The sequence below is a fragment of the Lolium rigidum genome, chromosome 7, assembly GCF_022539505.1.
Source record: "Lolium rigidum isolate FL_2022 chromosome 7, APGP_CSIRO_Lrig_0.1, whole genome shotgun sequence".
Lineage (NCBI taxonomy): Eukaryota > Viridiplantae > Streptophyta > Magnoliopsida > Poales > Poaceae > Lolium > Lolium rigidum.
The window spans coordinates 218,556,109-218,564,215 of NC_061514.1; the positions used below are offsets into that span (position 1 = coordinate 218,556,109).

At 47.6% G+C, this 8,107-nt stretch overlaps 1 long non-coding RNA gene across 1 annotated transcript; it reads left to right on the forward strand.

The window, feature by feature from the left end:
* The first annotated feature begins 787 nt into the window (after positions 1 to 787).
* On the forward strand, positions 788 to 2,640 carry LOC124676544. Its single transcript, XR_006993691.1, has 3 exons — positions 788 to 1,787; positions 1,879 to 2,121; positions 2,605 to 2,640. It is a non-coding gene; the product is annotated as an uncharacterized LOC124676544 (long non-coding RNA).
* The last annotated feature ends 5,467 nt before the right edge of the window (positions 2,641 to 8,107 follow it).

An 8,107-nucleotide genomic window follows, 5' to 3' on the forward strand; every position in this document is an offset into this window, starting at 1 on the left:
GTGTCTCTGAACCGATATCGTGCGGATTTCGGCGGGATCGCTGGAATCCTCAGGATACCGGTTCCGGGCGTCACAAGTTGGTATCGAGCCTCGAGTTGCGGTACCCCACTAGTCCAGCCTGTAGGATAACCTTGCCAATGGTCGTTAAGATTAGAGTGTCAAAACCTATTTTCTAAAATCCGTTGGATAGATCCGATTAGTTCTGATTTTTCTCCTTATCCCTAGTCTTGCTCCTCTTATCTTTGCGATTTTTGAGTCTTCTCTTATCTTCTTCTCTGAGTCTTAGGTCTCGACGCGGGTTGGACGATCTTTGCCTTTCACCTATTAGGTCCGATCTTCGGAGGATCCCGACAGAAGCGCATCATCAACAACGGAACAACGACTTCTTGTTAGTGGTGTCGCCGATCTACGTGGAGAAAGAACTCTTGTTAGTGGTGTCGAGGAGATCGACACGTCGCCTGAAGACCCGATAGTTCACCTCTCTCCCCCGTACCATGGCGTGGAACCTCGGGGCGAGGTTCCTTATTAGTGGTGTCGATTGTAACGGCCCAGGGTAGCACCCCAAATTAGAATTTTTTTGTTATTTTATTTTGTGCATCATCATGTCATCATGCACCATGTCATCCACAAGATTTTATGAAATAAAAATTATTTAAAAAAACTATTTTGAGTTTCCCCTCTCGTATGGTTTATATATATAACCTCTTCGTGTCTATGCTTTTAAACAAAACCCTAACACCAAAACTATTTAACATATGAAACTATTTCAAATGTTTTTCAAATTTCAATTAAAGCTGCACTTATTCTGGTGTGGTTTATAAGTTGTTTTCAAAACCAGTTTTAAAATCAAAGAGGAAACATATTTTCGAAATAAAATAAAACCCCTCTCTTGGGCCCTCCCTCTCTCTGGCCCAGCTCTCTCTCTTCCTGGACACCATCTTCCCGGAGGCCACCTCTTTTCCCCAGCTCACCGACCCATTCCTACCTTTCAGCCCGAACCACCTCACCGTCTCAGCCCGTACCCCTTTCGATCTTTCTATCCATCCTTGTCGTCTTCCACACCGAGCACGCACTTTGCGTGAGCCCTGTGGTCCTCTTCCCCCTCCACCACGACGCCAACCATCGCTCCTCCTTATCTCCTCGTTCTGGACCACGCCCGTTTCCTCCAGCCCCAAGTTTCCTCTCCTTCCCTTTTCTTCTTCCTGTGCAAGCAACGGGAGAAACTCCCTCAGTACCGCCACTGCCTCGCCTTGGCGCCATCACAGCAAGCCACCCCGCGTCAAGCCGAGGGCACCAGGAGATCCACGGCGTCGTCCTCTACATCCTCGTCCAAGGAATCGACCTGAGGCGCTTTGTATCAAGCGCACGGTCGCCGATTCCTCCTCCGTCTCCGGCGAGATAATCCTCAATTCCGGCCGCTGGAGACCTCCCCCATCCTCTCCGACCTCATCCACGGCTTCCTGGTGATGTGCTCGTTCTTCCAGACCTCTTCCCCGTCTCAATCTCGTCCTCGTTTTCTTTCTACCGACGTTGACCACCGGTAACCTCCGCAGGAGCTCGTAGCCGGCGACACTCCGGTGCATCCCCGGCCATCCCAACACTTGCAGCTGAACCGCTACGTCATGGCGCACCCTCGACGCCATCTGTCTCGTCCCGGGTCGCTCTTATCCGCCGAATCCATCACAGACCTGCTCCTCCGCCATGGCTGCAAGCTCTTCCTCACGTCCTCGGCTGGTTCAAGTTTTGTCCAGCCTCTTTTGTACAACAAAAGCATGAGCAGCACACTGGTTCAGCCCTTGATCCCTTAAGCAACACACCAGTGTTCAATTCCCTGCAACCGCTGATTAACTCCAACCTTTTTCTCTGATTTTGTTTCAGTTCTCGCGGCGAAGATGCTTCAATAAGTGTAGAGCCTTTTTCTATATCAACAACGGGGACGTAGCATGTCTGGTTCGTCCTTTATCCTTGAATCCGGAGACCCAGGTTCAAATCACAAGCTACAGGTTTAATCATCCAATTCTTTTTGTTCCTACTGAGATCCGGCGCCTACTGGGCCTCGGGCCGTATCCTCGTCAGCTTCTTCGATGCCAAGCGCGCGGCAGCCCGCTTTTCGCTGCTCAGGTCCGGCACTGTACCAGCCCATATCCCTCTCTTTTTGTTTTATTCCTTTTGCAAATCTTGTAAAAATAATATCTTCTAAAGTATAACCCCAAATGCAAAGTGTTATATATGAAAATTGATCAGAAAAATGCAAGGAACATGAATACGACCATTCATCTGTTTGCATCTCGCATCATGTCGCGTAGTGGTAGTTATGCATGTTCACCTAACATATATGCGGAGTATTTTGGATTTCCAACTATGGTTTTCCCCGCTCCGCTTAAATTTGAAGTAGCGCACCCTTGCCATGATATGCCATGCTAACCACCACTTAAATTTGCCGGTAGAAATGCAACTCCAACCTAACTTGTTTGTCCGGGGTTCCGACTCCGATTAATATGGTTAAGTTGCATCACACCATATCTGCCATGTCATGCATATCATCTTGATCATGCTGGTTCTTATTCCGTAGTAGTAAGACTTGCATGCGTTGTGTGTCCCAAGCATTTTCTTCTTCCTGGATAGGATCACGAAGTGGTGTTGTGAGATACGACGAGTTCTCCGACAAGTGCTTCTTCGACTTTTCACAGGCGAGCCCTCTCTCTTCACCTATTATACACTCTCCCTCGCATTGCTATCCTTATGTTGCGCTTCTTTATCGAGTCACGTGTCCTATTCCACTTGTCTACCATAATAATCCTATATGTATCATTCCTTACCCATAGTCGTTGCTTGATGTTTGAGCCTTGCGAGTCGTAGGCGTGTTTAGGCTCGTTGTTTATCTCGATCTGTTATCGGGATATGTTGGGTTGTTGGGAGGTTATCACATGCTATATCAGTTGTTGGAGATACACATGCTTTACTTATTTGTTAACAACAAAAATTGTAAGCAGAGGCATCTGTGAGCCCCTTTGCGAAAGCATCGGAACTTTGACTCGCTAATGTCCCCTAGGACCCGAGTTCTTGTTATCTATTCCGAGATTGAGCGCTCTATCCATGCGTGGGGACGATTATTGGGACCCCCCCCCCTCACCCATTACCTTTTCTCAAGTCAGTTGAAAAGGGGGCCACAACCTTGGTTTTATTTGCCTATGCCATGTATGCCATGCTTTACTTACTGTTGCCTTCGGGTGTTTACTTCATGTTGCCTTCGGGTGTTTATATTCTGTACTATACCCCGCGGGACGTTTAGCGAAGCGTGTGGTTTGCACGCCTAGCCGCCGACGCAAACCCTGAGTCCGTCTCGGAGTACGGCCGGACTTCGTCACGGGTAGCTTAGTTGGGTGGTCCCCCTAGATTTTCTTGTTGAACTGGGAATGGTCTTGTTGTGAGACATCCACCTGTCGTAAGTGGGTCGAGCATGCGTATGGTTACATTTGGGCAACCCCTGCAGGATGTACATCTTATCGATAAGCCGTGTCCGCGGTTATGGACGAATTGGAATTGTATAGCTTGATCATAGACAACTTACACCGTTATTTGTTGCTAATAATCCGCTAATAACTTGTGTGGTAATATATCATTACTACAAACGATACCTAATAAAACTTGTCCACCGTTGAGTGCCTTTTACATTGCTTCTTCACCTTGTTGAAGGGGATATGTGTATTTGGCTGGGTTATGTTTGTGTAGTATTTATCTGTTACCTTGTACGCTCTCTTATCTTCTCTGAGTAGACGGATGTTGTAGCGTGTCTCTATTGGTTATAGTATTGCTGCCGCTAAAACCTACCATATAGCCCCAGGCGATATATATATATACTCGCCCGGCGAGCATAGCCATTTCTAGTCTCGCTAAGTACGTGCCGGAGTTCGTTCCTTGGTACTTACTCTCGCCTTTTCCCTTTCTCTTTTGCTTCCTCCCTTTTGTCGGCAACCGATGGCCCGACTTCGACAGGTACAAGATGACGACGTTAGCAAGGTTACCCTTCCGGCTTGGCTCGGGCGGGGTTATGGACGCCAGTGGTTATCTTCAGGACTCTTAGTCCAATTTGTATCTTGTCCGTACTCGGACGTATTCGATCTTCTGTATGATTTGGATCTTTGTATTGTTTATTTGTATCTTGACTCGTTGGAGTCGTTGTTGTAATATATGTTTCTTGTGGGATCTATTGTAATCATGTTGTAATGTTACCGCTCGTGTTAATTCCTCTGGCATCACGTGTGTGATTCGTCGCACACGTCGTGTCGGAGGGCGTCTCTGAACCGATATCGTGCGGATTTCGGCGGGATCGCTGGAATCCTCAGGATACCGGTTCCGGGGCGTCACACATGTCATCCTCTATGTACAATAAAGTTTCTTTTCTTGGATTTTTTACCCCTGATTTTTGGTCACTTGCCTTGACGCTGCTGGCTCATGGGTCCCACATGTCAGCATCTATAAACAATAAACGTTTCCTTTGTTGGATTTATTTTTTATCCCTAATTTCTGGCTATTTGCCTTTTTCTTTTGATCCCCAGCGGCCTTTGAAAATGTTGAGGAACCTGCTGGCTCATGGGACCCGCATGTCATCCTCTATGTACTATAAAATTTCTTTTGTTGGATTTTTTTTCACCCTCTGATTTTTGGCTATTTCCTTTTTCTTTTGATCCCCTGCCGCCTTGGAAACGTAGAGTAAGCTGCTGACTCATGGGACCCGCATGTCATCCTCTATGTACAATCAACTTTCTTTTTTTGGAGTTTTTTCCCCCTAATTTCTGGCTACTTTTTTTTCTTTTGATCTCAAACCGCATTTGAAACGTTGAAACCGCTGCTGCAAAATGGGACCCGCATGTCATCCTCTATGTACAATAAGTTTCATTTCTTGGATTATTTTTGGCTCCTGATATTTGGTCACTTGCCTTTTTCTTTCGATCTCATGCCACCTTTGAAACGTTGAGTAAGCTGTTGGCTCATGGGCCCGCATGTCATCCTCTACGAACAATAAAAGTTTCTTTTCTTGGAGTTATTTTTGAACCCTAATTTCTGGCTACTTACTTTTTTCTTTTGATCCACTGCCACCTTTGAAACGTTGAGGATTCTGCAGACTAACACAAGCTCTTTCTCTCCAAGATCTTGCAAGTTGATAGATTAAATCATGGAATTATTAGGATATGTTTTAAATTTCAAATCCAATTTATGAATTATTAAAAATACCGTTATCCATGTCGGTATGGAGCGATCAAGGATTTTCATATTGGGCATGAGCAGTTTCAAAAATTGGAACCCAATAATTCAAAATAAATAAAAACAACCTTTATGTAGAATCTCCGCGTTTTTTTGTTTGTTTGCCAATCATTGGATCTGTGTTTCATTCGAAAACGGCCGAAATTGCATGAGCAGAAAGGCCCATTTGTAGTTATTGGGCTTCGACAGCCGGAGCAAGTAGGCCGATAGCAATTACCATGTAGATGGCCGTTGGCAACCCAAAGATTGGGCCCAACAGGGGAAGGCTGAACAGTACTATTTTCTAATTGGAAGGTGGTACATGGCGTAATCCTGCCAAAAAAAAAGATGGAACACGGGTTGCTGAAATTTGCCCATCTGTGCCTAATATCGCCGCCGCGGCTCCGCTTCCGCCGCCGCCGCCATGCCTCGTCTCGCGTCGAGCTCGCGGTACTCCCGCGTCTCGGGCACGGGGTACCGCGACGTCCGCGCGCGCCCCAAAGGTACGTATTACGCGGAGATACGTGACGGCGGCGAGCGCATCGGCCTCGGGACCTACGAGACCGCGCACGAGGCTGCGCGCGCGTACGACGCCGTGGCGTGGCGGCTCGGGCGCCCGCGATCGTCGATGAATTTCCATGACGTGTGGACGCGCCAGTAGGCCGAGGATCTCGCGCCGCCGCCGTACATCGTTAGACTGGAGGAACAGCGCCGCCGCCGCGAGACGGAGCGCCGTTTGCGCATCATCGAGCGGGACGAGCGCGCGGCGCGCGAGTGGGCGGCCCGCTTCCCCGAGGACGTTGCCGCCGAGAACGAGCACTTCCGCAGACGGAGGGCGGAGAAGGCGACGAGGCGGGCTGCGAAGGAGGACCGCGCACGACGGAGGGCGGAGAAGGCGACGAAGCGGGCCTTCATCGAAGCGCAGCTCGCCGGGCCAACCACCATTGGCGAGGATGACCCTCGTTGGATTGACCTCTTCTCGTCGGATCCGGTGTCGGGCACGACAACTCTTCAGATGTCGAGTTTTAGTTTAGTTTTATCGCACTACTTTGTAAAAGTATGAACTACGGAGTATCTATCAAGCTAATTTTATCGTATGTCTATTTCTAGTCTTTGTTTGATCTTCTGTTTTACTGCACTCTATTTTTCATTATATTCTGTTTTTGGCGCTGCATTATAGCGCCTCTGAAAATACGCTGTTTCAGCCCTGCATTTGGCCGCCACGGTCTTCGACCTTCCAGGTGAAGCTATTGCCGGCTCCATGCGCAGACATCGGCCTACGGCGCCAAAATATATAGCCACTGCTGGAGTTGCTGTAATATGTTTGTCAGCAGGAGCTTACCTAATTAGTGAAAAAGATGTTCAGCGTGGGATTCGAAAAAAAGATCTTCATGTTTTTTTTCCCAGCGATCCTAGTTCGGACTTTTGATTGTGTTGGCTAGTGCATGAAGCTTGACACCTGTATTATGTGACCCTGATATGAGGATAAGAACACCTTCAGCTTGCATTGCTAATGGTGTCTACTGCAGCAGTGGCGTACCTTCAATGGAGACCGATGCAAGAGAGTTGGTACCGGTGAGCATGCACTCGACATCATCGTGCCACCCGAAGTAGGTGGTGTATTGGGATTAGATCGATAAGCATAGCACCTTGCAAAGAACAAGATGCTGCTAGTGTTGGTTAACGTGATTTTACGCCAAAAGTCATGTATGCTCAACGAGTGCCGTACCTAGTTTGGATATTGTGTTGTTACCCTTTTGTGGTTTGGTGTTTGTCCAACAGAGAAAGCTACTCTTTTCCCGTGTAAGTGTTATTATGTGAACAAAAGTTGTATGTACATATATATCGGTCGTGAGAACCAAGATTGCATATTCTTGCCTGGTTATAACACATAAGTCATAATAACAATTAAAGAGAAAAGGAACATTTGCCTTTGCAATGTGATTGTGCCAAGTAGATTAGACAACCAACCACAAACATTACAGGTCAACAGCCAAACGCATGCGAAAGTCCTAAGGTAAGCTCCATAATATATGTTGAAACCAAAAGCCTAGAAACCATACGAAAGGTAGCTCCACATCACAGTTCCACGACTGCAGCATACTGATCGTAAAACTATATCAAGTCAGGACAGCTGCACCACTGGGTAAGCATCCATGGGGTCTGGCTCAAGAGCGAAGACTGTGTGAATGCTGCAAAATGTGGCTCTTGCCTCACCCCACCCATGCATCTTATCATGGAACCTTACCAAATCAGCATGAATCATCTTGACATAAACATAGCTCCTCTCTCCATGCTGATGGGATTGAACAATGCGCCGGTTGCGGTGCTTCGACTTGTCAAACGATATGCGGGAGATGACGAAGCATGCCTGGATGGTCTTTTGTAGTGACAATGGCTTGGAGTAGGCTGGTCCCGTGAACCACCCAAGCTGGATCTTTAGAGCTTGAAGGACGATCTGTGCCATATAAGCTATCGTTGCCGACTTCAACTCGGGTTCGAGTGAATGACAGTCGACATCTTATCCTAGAGATGCAGATCCTTCTTGATCGGATTCGGCAGAATCATCACCACTACTTACGAGTGCATCGAGGTTATACGAAGGCACATCGGGTACATGCTCCAGTTCATAGGAGTCGGGTGGGACAAAGATCGTTTGCTGAAATCTCTACAATACCAGCTCCAGGTAGACCACCAGTCTCTACAGAGGGTAAACCACCAATATCCACTTGAGAGGATTCTCGTGGCACGACACCTTTCGCTAGAGGCTCTACCCTACCAGCTCCAGGTCCACCACCAGTCAGTACTGTGGGCATAGTCATGCCGGGTTCTACCAATACAAAACCTCCTTCGGGTGGCATAA